Source organism: Berghia stephanieae, chromosome 3 (assembly GCF_034508935.2).
Source record: "Berghia stephanieae isolate SIO BIC M18660-M18661 chromosome 3, UCSD_Bste_1.3, whole genome shotgun sequence".
Classification (NCBI taxonomy): domain Eukaryota; kingdom Metazoa; phylum Mollusca; class Gastropoda; order Nudibranchia; family Aeolidiidae; genus Berghia; species Berghia stephanieae.
The window spans coordinates 45,712,986-45,725,982 of NC_088362.1; the positions used below are offsets into that span (position 1 = coordinate 45,712,986).

At 33.5% G+C, this 12,997-nt stretch overlaps 1 protein-coding gene across 1 annotated transcript in view; it reads left to right on the plus strand.

Moving 5' to 3' along the window:
* Positions 1 to 2,032: 2,032 nt before the first annotated feature.
* Positions 2,033 to 12,997, plus strand: part of LOC144967839 (noelin-3-like) — a 94,246-nt gene continuing 83,281 nt past the window's right edge. Inside the window, exon 1 of the mRNA XM_078905521.1 lies at positions 2,033 to 2,341. The gene's annotated coding sequence lies outside the window, so the exon portion shown is untranslated. The remainder of the gene's footprint in view (positions 2,342 to 12,997) is intronic.

Consider the following 12,997-nt stretch of genomic DNA (forward strand, 5'->3'; position numbering starts at 1 on the left):
AAAACCGTTTTGATATGATAGGTCACCTAGCAAAGCACAATAAATAATAATAATAATAATAATAATAATAATAATAATAATAATAATAATAATAATAATAATAGTAATGATGATGATGATGATGATGATGATGATGATGATGATGATGATAATAATAATAATAACAATAATAATAATAATGTATAATATACTTTATTCAACCAAAAAATGGAAAATCGTTTATATTTATACATTTTACAAAGTGAAATATGTTGTCCCTATGACCCCTAGTTTGAATTTATATGTAAATGTATAGAAATGTATAAATATAAAATTAAAAATTAATGGCTACACGCGTTGCTATCGTTAAGTTATAGATAGTATGCGCTTGGCCAAGAAGCTCATAACATTGCCATCCGGAAGTATAACGGACCAACACACAAAACTGTGTGTATCCATGAACGTTTATAGTCGGGTTAATACAGTTCAGTGAGCATTACTCATAAACGCGGATGGCAAAAAAAAACAATAACAAAGACATAAATGACGTCATCTTCGAACTATATATAGCCTGACACTGGAACCTAAAAAGATAGACATTTTGACGTCATTATTTGTTTTTTGCACCGCCTAGTGAGTTGTCGTTAGTAGTGCTCATGGAAACAAGTGGCCCCATTGGTTAAACTATTGAATACAACTCATAGTTGTTTTCTTTTGTGGCCAAAGACTGGCATTTTGACGTCATCTTTTGGTCAGTGTCAGCGTAGCCATCGTTATGTTATAGCCTGATACTGAAATTCAAAAGGACCGGCAGTTTGACGTCATTATTTGGTTTTTGCACCGCCCAGTGAGTTGTCGTTAGTAGAGCTCAAGGAAACACGTTATTTGATTGGTTGAACTATTGAATACAACTCACGATTTGTTTTCTTTTGTGGCAAAAGACTGGCATTTTGACTTCATATTTTGGTCAGTATCAGGCCATAACTTTACGAAGGCCACGGAGTCAGGCTATAAGTTAACGATGGCTACGAATAGGGTGACTAAGGCCAGTTGCGGTGACCAAGACCAGCCCCAAAATGTGCGACAAACCCCCCATCCCTCAGATTGAGAAGTTATTAAACAAATATGATAAAATGTACATTAATAGATAAGTGTGGGGAAGGATGAAATCTATCTATATATCTGCAGATGTGTTTATCTATGTTAAATATGGGAGACATTGATTATCTTTTACAAGATTATTATTATACCAACACCGTATTTAAAGGTTGGCAAGTAATTTTTACCCTACGTTTTACGGTGCAAAAATAAATATAACTCGTGAATTCCATTGCCGTTTAAAAAAAAAAAAGTCAACATCCGCCATCCGGATATAACGTACCAAAACACAAAATTAAGTGCAGCCTTCAACATTTATAAATAGTATGCGCTTGGTTAAGAAGCTCACAACATTGCCATCCGGAAGTATAACGGACCAACACACAAAAAACTCTGTGTAACCATAAACTTTTATAGTCTGGATAATACAGTTAAGTGAGAATTAGTCATTAACGTGGAAAGCAAAAAACAGTAACAAAGACCCGAGTTCTATCTAAAGATGGTATGCGCTTGTCTAAGGAGCTCACAACATTGCCATCCGGAAGTATAATGGATCAACACACAAAACTTTGTGTAACCATGATCGTTTATAGTCAGGTTAATACAGTTTAGTGAGAATTACTCATAAACGCGGAAAAAAACAACCAATAACAAAGACCTGAGTGACGTCAACTTCGAACTATCTATAGTATGATAAATACAATTTAGTGAGACCTACTTAAAACATTTTCTGGCTAAACACAATGACAAAGCGCTGAGTGACGTCAATTTCGTTACGTCTATAACTTTTAACGTCTACTTTTTTATTTTGCAGCATTCTTTTATCACAACAAAACTCGAATACGAGATAATGAGCAAAGTAAACTGGCTGCCAAGAATATCGTATTAGAGGCACGAGAATGGCTGGTTCCAGGAGTGAGCGGTTGGGGTGGGAGATGCGTGGTGTATCGTGAGTGGAGTCAACGCGATCAGCACGCCACAAAACAGGTGTGAAGAAATAGACAGACAAGAGCTGGTGCCTGTAGAATACGTAAGATCCTCGGTTGTCCACTTCGTGGTCAAATTATAGATGGATATAATTTACAAAGTTTTAGTGTGACCTGCTGGTTTTAATGCACTATTACAGGCAAATATTATGTGACTATAATATTATTATTATTACTACTACTACGGTAATTTATCAAAGTGAGAAGGGGTAAAAAAGATTGACTAAATAACAAGTATTTTTTCCTGGGATTACTTGAATGATTTTTTCACCACCAAGGTAAGATTATATTTACTATAATGTTATTGTCATCGTTGAGGTGACGCAAATTTCGAGTTATTATAATGATAAACATTTTTATTATCACCTAAAAGTCTGTTCAACGTTAATCTTTAGCGTTGATGGACGAGAAATAAGAAGCGTAGATAACGTTCGTCTTAGTAATAACTATGTAGAAATATGTGCACCGATGATGCTAATATATAAATTTTCATCTGCGTCACAAGGAAAGGTTAGAAACTTTTATTAAAGAAAATTCTTGAGGGCAGGGCTGTATATGAAGCGCGGTGATAAATTCAAAATATTTATACACGTTTTCAATGGAAGCGAACTATATTCAGGTTTTCGTCCAATCGAGTCATCAATCACATGATATGTTGCTGTCCAACGATTGGATATTTCTTAACAAATGTAAACATGCTGATTTGTTTATGAAAGTTGTAAACATAATGTGTCATGCTGAACAAAATGACCCATCGTGATGTTAGATATTTCAAAAGCTGTGAACACTTTTACTATGTTGGTCCTTTTGAGCGTATTTTTTGCAATGTGACTTATGACCTCGAGCACATGAGAAGATAATATAGATCATCCCCATAAGGAAAAATATTGTTAAAAAAATTATTTGTATATTCTTTTATGCTTTTATATGTTTCTCCCTTTTTAATATTTATACCCCAGATAATATTCAATGTGTAATGTACAATATATTGTTACTTATGTTTTGAGGACATTTAAAGAACACTTGGTCCATCTTAAATTCCTATTACTGATATGACGATAAGATTTGATATAACATGGCATAACATCAAATAAAACGGCAAAGGTAGCTTTGGCCAAAAGACATTTGAACATCCTGTGACGGAAGAAAAAAAATACATTACAAAAATTCCCTGATAGGATCAGAATATTTCGAGGATATTAATTGATTGATCACAACTATGCACCACGTTATCATGGGTTTAAACGATAAACGATAAATTTAAGGTGCACGTGATAACTAACCGATATTAATACCTTGCCAATGCTGTTCCACTCTATTTTAAAAAATGTCATATCGGTGCATTCGTTCCATTTCTATTTGTTTCTTCGACAAATATTAATCCCTTTTTGTTTCCAAACCGATTTTTAAAAAGAATTTTCCTTCTTGTATTTTTCTGTTTGAACTCTCCTCATCGTCTCATACACTTTGCACAGTTTTTGTCACTCTCTATTCTATAATAATGTGATAAAATTTATATAAATCCGAAAAGAGTTGACAGTATACCACGCTTACTCTGTTGACTCAATATTATAAGCAATTTTAACACTTCATCGTAACATGCACTGTAGTTGTGCTTGGCACTGTCTCAAATACACCCTTTAAGAATTCAATCAAGTGTCATTACCTACTCCCCTATTCTAAATTTTCATATTTTGCAAATAATGGAGAAAACACTCGTATTTTCGTCTCGATTAATTAACTAATTAATAAATTATTAGAGAATCGAACATGAATCCTTAACGTGATCCTTTATTGCGAATTAAATCTATAATTGTCGAATATAGAATTGGTCTCAAATTTCAAAAGAAGGTAAAAATATACACATCATTGTTTAGATTGCCAGTCGGGAATGAACAGCTGTAGCCGTTAGATGAATCAGTATCTTTTTATTTTATTTCGATATCCTGTCGTTGAAAGCCGGTTATTTTAATAATGGTTTTTATTATTATTTTTTTTATTTGTCTGGCACTGTATAATATGTGCCTTTTTAGACCTGCAGAATGTGCGTCAACGAAATTGAAAGTGTCCACTTCACATCAAGAAATAATATTTTAACCAGTTAACTGTCGTACTCTGGAAAGACAAATATCTATTAAAAAATAATTTGGTCAGAAAACTCGTCATTCAAATATTGATCGAGGTTAGAGAGTTTTTGCCAAGATGAGAGTCATTTAAATCGATCGATATTTGAAGGCCAATTTTTAATACATGTTTTTCTAGTGTACGGCAATTAACTGTTTAGATGCGAAAGAAAAGCAAATTTGGTATTCTGCCGTACTCTTGAAAAACACATACTTCGAAATTTGGCCAGAAAACTCATGCTTCAAATATCGATCGATTTAAATGATCCTTGTCTAAGCAAAAACTTTCAAGCCTGGGACTTTGCAAAAGTCCCAGGTTTAAAAGTTTTTGGTAAGACGAGGGTCATTTAAATCGCTCGATATTTGAAGGACGAGTTTTCTGGCCAAATTTCTAATTATGTGTTTTTTTTTTCCAGAGCGCGGCAGTATTGTGACCATGGCCTAATTAATTGTGACGAGTCAATAAGATGGAGACGTCGAACTGAATGACTTATTTATCAAAATGCTTCTATTGAAAAAGGTCATTAGCCTGATCTCACTGAGTTGATGGATTGATAAAACTTCATTTATTAAATGGACAATTTCAAAAACGTACAAATAAGTCATTTATTGAGATGAACGTTACAAGCACCAATAGTTTGCTGATGTGACCCGCTTCTTCAGTCTGGTATTATGTCCGATTGAATCAGATGAAGGAAATTGAGCTTAAAGGAAACATGATTAGAATAAGGAAAAAAAATATTTTTTTGAGGTTTAAGAAACAAAATTCACTTTCCTCAACGAAGGAGCATCTATTTTCGGTCCCATCGTTGTTTTGTTTATTCGTCCTAACAACGCAATTATCTCATTAATCTTAATTGTTTCATTCCTCGTGTTTTGTAGACAGAGGGGAAATTCGAAACGTCCACATTATCCGTCTTAGTTATTACATCAAATCTTCCATTCCGTTGAATTATTGTTGTTGTGCGGCTATGTGGTCTTGTGGTATGACACTCGCTTTCGGATCGAAAGGTTCCGGTTTCGAGCGGATAGTTGAGTCCTTGGAAAAGGCTCTTTACTTACATTCTCTCACCGTACTCAGGTGTAAAATGAGTATCTGGCCGTTAACAGCGTTTTCTCTGTCCGAAAAATTGTAATATCGCGTCATGTCCCGTCCTAAATGTGAAGTGTTTCTGTTGGCCAGGGACCCCTTGTAAAGCGCTTCTCGCACCCTATAATATAATTACGTCATTCCATGTATTCTCTAATATTTATCACTGCAAGCCTGAAGAAAGACATTCAGTTATACATCTATCAAGTTGGATAATGGTTGTAATGTTTCGTTTTTATGAGGAATGCATCATTTATACACATGGGACTAACTGTGTCATCTGTCCGGCCAATGACCGCGCTCAGCATTCATTGAATTGTATGAAAGTCACGACTTTTTAACCGTTTGACACTCAGGGCCATTTCATCATCACCTCCAAACCATTGAGCCTCATTTACAGTCCATTTGCGAAATGTTCATCAGTTATGGTTACGAGAAATAGAGATGGAGAGAGAGAGAGAGAGAGAGAGAGAGAGAGTGAGAGAGGAGCAGGCAGATAGAAGGAGAGAGAGAGAGAGACACACACACAGAAGGAGAATAAAGATATGGAGAGAGATAGAGAGACACAAGATGACAGTGAAAGACAGAGAGATAGATAGATAGATAGATAGATAGATAGATAGATAGAGAGAGAGAGAGAGAGAGAGAGAGAGAGAGAGAGAGAGAGAGAGAGAGGGGGGGGAATGAGGGATGGGACAAATGGAGGTAGACGAAAGGAGCGAGCGATAGTGAGAAAACACACACACAGACACACACACACACAATATATATATATATATATATATATATATATATATAAATATATATATATATATATATATATATATATATATATATAGAGAGAGAGAGAGAGAGAGAGAGAGAGAGAGAGAGAGATAGAGAAGATAGAAGAGAGATAAGAGAGAGAAAGAGAAAAAAAAAGAAAAGAAAAAAGAGAGAGAGAGAGAGAGAGAGAGAGAGAGAGAGAGAGAGAGAGAGAGAGAGAGAGAGAGATCATTCTATCCATTTTGCCATTAAATAGGCGAGACCTTTGTAAAAAAAATAAAAATTGTGTTTGTACCTAGATACTTGTATATAATTCAACAACTACAGCATTGTCAATTTTTGTTCAATGGTTGCATTAAGTATATATATCATCATCCTCATCATCATCATCATCATCATCATCATCATCATCATCATCATCGTCGTCGTCGTCATCATCATCATCATCATCATCAACCATCATCTTCATCATCATCAGCACCATCAATGCCATTACCCTACCACCACTAATGCCTCAGGCTTTTCACTTGGGATAATATTGAATCGACGAAGAAATTTTAAAATTTAAAAGGTCGTTGCCCTCGCCCATCTTCCACAGAATCTGTAATCATTTTTAGATTTTTCCATGCCCTGTATAATGAATCTCCTTTAAGCTTTCTTTGTTTTGGGGTCATTATTATTATTATTATTATTATTATTATTATTATTATTATTATTATTATTATTATTATTATTATTATTATTATTATTATTATTATTATTTTATTATTATTATTATTATTATTATTATTATTATTATTATTATTATTATTATTATTATTATTATTATTATTTTAATAATAATAATTTTTATTATTATTATGATTATTATTATTGCTATTATTATTATTATTATTATTATTATTATTATTATTATTATTATTATTATTATTATTATTATTATTGTGATTATTAATACTATCATCATCATCACCATCATCATCATCATCATCATCATCATCATCATCATCATCATCATGAAGAGAATATATGCGCCAACACAATATATAAATAAAATTCTTATTAAAAACACTTCAAAATACATAATCCGTTGCTGAACGAGTCTTTCATAATAAACATACCATTTAATAGTAATATGCAGCATGTGGTCTAGTGGTATGACACACACCTTCGGATCGAAAGGTCCATGGCTCGAGTCCAGCTCTACGTGGCGCATAGTTGAGTCCCTGGAAAAGGCTCATTACCTACATTCTCTCACCGTACTCAGGTATAAAATAAGTACCTAGCCGCTAACAACATTGTCTTTGTCTGAAACAAAGTGTGATATTGCCTAATAGGCGTCATGTCTCGTCCACATGTCGGACATACTCTGGAAAACCCTATATTTAAAAATCTGCCCAGAAAACTCGTCCTTCAAATATCGATCGATTTAAATGACTCTCATCTTGACAAAAACTCTCAAACCCGGGACTTCGCCGAATTATTAATCGTTAAATTTCACTAAAAATCAGATTCTTTAAAAAGAATTATCTATCATTTAAATGTTTTTGAAGATGTCTTTTATTCAAAGATGACGAAATAGGAACCTACTGAGGGGTTCTACTCGCAAGCTCGTGGATCGGTTGGGAACACGTCCGGAATTCCAAAAAAGCAAGAGTATAAAAATCATATATTATTATATATCAATGGACGTTTTATCGAATATTCATTTTAAACATTTTCTTTAGTCAAAGCAAACCAACAATGTGAAAATAACAAGATTGAAACGAGTTTTTAAAACCTGAATTTGAAACAGGATATTCTTCTCTATTATTCTTCTTTATTCAAAGATGACGAAATAGGAATCGACTGAGGGGTTCTACTCGCAAGCTTGTGCAGCGGTGGGGATACGTCCGGAATTTAAAAAAACAAAAACAAACAAGAATGTAAGAATAATATATTATTCTATATCAATGGTCGTTTGTATCGAAAATTCGTTTTAAACATTTTCTGTAGTCAAAACGAACCAATCATGTGAAAATAACAAGAATGAAACGAGCTTTTAAAAGTTTTCAAAACCTGAATTTGAAACAGTATATTCTTCTATATTATTCTTCTTTATTCAAAGATGACGAAATAGGAATCGACTGAGGGGTTTTACTCGCAAGCTCGTGCAGCGGTTGGGAACACGTCCGGAATTTAAAAAAAAAACAAAAAACAAGAGTGTAAGAATAATATATTATTAATTCTATATCAATGGTCGTTTGTATCGAATATTCATTTAAAACATTTTCTTTAGTCAAAGCAAACCAACCATGTGAAAATAACAAGATTGAAACGAGTTTTTAAAACCTGAATTTGAAACAGAATAATCTTCTCTATTATTCTTCTTTATTCAAAGATGGCGAAATAGGAATCAACTGAGGGGTTCTACTCGCAAGCTCGTGCAGCGGTGGGGATACGTCCGGAATTTTAAAAAAACCCCAAAAAACAAGAGTGTAAGAATAATATATTATTCTATATCAGTGGTCGTTTGTATCGAATATTCGTTAAAAAGATTTTCTGTAGTCAAAGCGAACCAATCATGTGAAAATAACAAGAATGAAACGAGTTTTTAAAACCTGAATTCGAAACAGGATAATCTTCTCATTGTGTCCATACCCCCCCCCCCCCCCATCCTACACCCTTCCCCAAACGAAAAAGTAGTTTGTAAACAAAACTGGGAATCTATTTTTTAATGGATTCTTCTTCCAGACGCCATAATGTATTATGAATATTTAATTCCATGCTGACAGACACCCTGTCGTGTGCTGTGATTAGTTTGTCATTGGTCACGGGGTCAGTGTTTGCCTATCTGATGTTATTTCTTTCCAAAAATGATATTTATAATGTAAGATAGATCTAGTAGATCTAGTAGAAATTGAACTACTACATTTGGATTTTTGAGCAAGTTCCCAATACCACTGGCATCAAAATCTTTTTTTTCTTCTTTTTAATAATACGGATGCGTGCGCGATATGTAAACCCCCCCCCCCCCCCCCACAACTCATACATAAAAAAAGACAATGACTATGCCTTATTATGTGAGTTGCTATTATGATATTAGACAATAAAATTAGATTTTCCAAAAACTAAAACGCTGTAATGATATATATACAAAACAGTAGCTGCAGCCACCCACACAATTACATTATATTGGATGCAGTTGATCTTATCATCTTATAGATAGTATGAAGTTGACGTCACTCTGGTCTTTGTTATTGCTTTTGCCATCCGCATTTATGAGTAATTCTCACTAAACTGTATTAACCAAACTATAGATAGAACGAAGATGACGTCACTCAGGCCTTTGTTATTGTTTTTTGCCATCCGCGTTTATGAGTAACTCTCACGAAACTGTATTAACCAGACTATAATCGTTTAAACTTACACATAGTTGTGTGTGTTGGTCCGTTATACTTCCGGATGGCAATGTTATGAGCTTCTTAGCCAAGCGCATACTATCTATACACGTTCAAGGTTACATAGTTTTGTGTGTTGGGCCGTTATACTTCCGGATGGCAATGTTGTGAGCTTCTTAGCCAAGCGCATACTGTCTATAGACATGTAGATAACCACGCCTCTCGGACAATCGTCATAATATAGATAATACACGCTTGGTTAAGAAGCTCATAACATTGCCATCCGGAAGTATAACGGACCAACACACAAAACTGTGTGTATCCATGAACGTTTATAGTTCAGTAAGCATTGCTCATAAACGCGGATGGCAAAAAACAATAACAAAGACATGAGTGACATCATCTTCGATACATCTATAAACAATGGCAGTGATTGGTAGACACAGCAAACTACACAGGTTTTACTATCGATGGTATGTGTTTAAGTAAAATATATACCCACTGTTCTACCGCTTGATCAATAAATAGTATGCGCTTGACTTAGATGCTCACAACATTGCCATCCGGAAGTATAATGGACCAACACACAAAGCTATGTGTAATCTTGAAGTTTATAGTTTGGTTAAGACAGTTTTGTGAGAATTACTCAAAATCGCGGATGGCAAAAAGCAATAACAAAGACCTGAGTGACGTCATCTTCATTCTATCTAGATAGTTCAAAGTTGACGTCACTCAGGTCTTTGTCATTGTTTTTTACCATCCGCGTTTATGAGTAATTCGTACTAAACTGTATTAAGCTGACTATAAACGATCATGGTTACACAAAGTTTTGTGTGTTGGTCCGTTATATTTCCGGATGGCAATGTTGTGAGCTCCTTAGCCAAGTGCATACTATCTATAGAACTAACACAGAAAACTCTTTGTAAATTTAAACGTTCATAATCTGATCTAGAAAATCATGTGACAGCTAGTCACCCATTTGGAGGTATAAAAACAATAACAATGGTCGGAGAGAGGTCGATTTCATTCACGTTACTGTTTATAAACAACCAACTGTGTTTGTCCAAGCTCGTGTCACATGTCGGTCACTCTGAGCACATTTTGCAATGTGACCAATGTCCTCGAGCACATGGAAAGTTAATATAGATCATGCCCATTGCTTGCTACTCTTTGGATGGCACAATAATCAAAATCAAATTACTTTCCGCCAGATTCAACGAACCCAGCTACCTAATCACTGTTGGATGGATAGGAGGATAGACCTAGGTCCATTTGCGTCTGTAGGGAAGGGTCTTCCAATTGAGCTGCAGGGCTCTCCGCTTTATTTTTGCTTCATAATAAAGGACGCTCTATAACATATTCACAAAGCTTCTCGCAATATTTTAGTATTTATGGATGCGTAAGAAAAATGTCTTTAAAATATAATTTTATCATTTGAAACATTTTATAATATTTAATATGTGTCAAAATACTTTTCTCATACCACACTGTATGAGACCTAATTCCATTGATCTAAAGGACAATTTCCCTGTTAGGCGTCCTCCCATAATATTAGTTTCAAATTACCAGACTTTTAATTGTTGATCCACGTAGCCTTATTCTTCATATCTGATTAAATAAGCATGATGAAGTGCCAACATTTTAAAAACAAAACTAATAAATATTTTAGACATCATTTTAACATGCCGTTTAATAATTTATCATAATGAATTATCCATAAAATGACAATTAAATTAATGACAGCATGATAGACACTTTTTATTTTCAGAAGGATAAAACTCACAATTGATCACACAATCAATATGTTTGTCTCAAATGACATTTTAACTCTTTGATCATCATATGATTTAAGAATGCGTTTTTAGAGAAATTCAAAACTTTTTTACACGAAGGACAATACTACCCACATTTGAAAATTTAGCCAGAAAATTCGTCCTTCAAATATCGATCGATTTAAATGAGCCTCAGCGCAGTCCCAGGTTTGAGAGTTTTTGCCAAGATATGGGTCATTTAAATCGGTCGATAATTTAAGGACGAGTTTTCTGGCCAAATTTTCAAATATGAGTTTTTCCAGAGTACGGCAAAATAAATTACAAAATGTCTCAAATCTTAACTCACTCAATGCTAGAGATTTTTGCTTCTTTTCAAAATTGGAAAAAAATGTAGGTATTAAAAATAAGCATGTACGTAGATATTTTTGTTCAACTACCATTAACATGTAATAATTAAAAACAATTGCTTTGAAACTACGCCTATAATTTGTCTAAGAAAAATGTAATAAATAGGTATGAGGTAAAAGAACGGATATTATAGGGAATGAGATTAGCGGAAGAGTAGCGTCCCTTGATTGGACGTCACCCATAGTCTGTGACGTCACCGGCGGAAAAGTTATTAGAGAGAGAACGTCATGTTGGTTGTGCACATGCGTCTCTCGTCCTCGCTTCTCGTGCTTCTCTTCCGCTAATCTCATTCACTATAGTCGGTGTTAGGGTTGAGTGAGTTAACGGCTTAGTGGTCCCTGATGAATACATGTTTCAACTCAAGCTTTTAAACTTTACAGATCACTTTGGCTTTTTAAAAATAAAAACCCATGCTCAAGCTTTGATGTAAAACAAACAAAACAACAACTATCTACGCATTAATCATCTTAATTTTAACAATAAGGAAAGTAAGATTGATCACATCTCTAAGCAAATTATTAAATCTTGTTATTTGTGCGGCTATGTGGTCTTGTGATATGACACTCACTAGCCTCGCCTTCGGACCAGAAGGTCCAGGGTTCAAGTTCCGTTCTGAGCGGTGCATAGTTGAGTCCTTGTAAAAGAGTCCTTACTAAAAATCTCTAATCGCACTCAGGTGTAAAATAAGTACCTTGCCGATAACAATGCTGTCTCTGTGGGAAAAAAAAAGTAATATCGTCTAACAGGCGACATGTCACGTCCTACATGTTAAGTGTTGATGTTGGCTAATAATAATAATAAATAATAATAATAATAATAATAATAATAATAATAATGATAATAATAAAAATATTTATTGTCTAAATAGGCAATTATTGTTAGGTTACAGCTCTAGTAATAGGGGAAAAAAGTAATTAAAATAGTAGTAATAATGATGATAATAATACTGATAGTAATGATGATGATGATGATGATGATGATGATGATAATAATAATAATAATAATGATAATAATAATAATAATAATAATAATAATAATAATAATAATAATAATAATAATAATAATAATAATAATAATAATACTAGTAATATAATATAATAATAATAATAATAATAATAATAATAATAATAATAATAATAATAATAATAATAAAAAATAGTAATAATAATAATAATAATAATAATAATAATAATAATAATAATAATAATAATAATAATAATAATAATAACAATAGCGACCTTCTTGTTATGCGCTTTAAACAGGTTTATGGATATTGCTCCATATAAACGCTCAACATTAAAAAGTATATAAATTATTTTCTTAAGGACGAATTTACAAATCTAAAAATCAACATAGCACACACGGTTGTAAATTAATGGCTTTGGTTGAGCTTCCT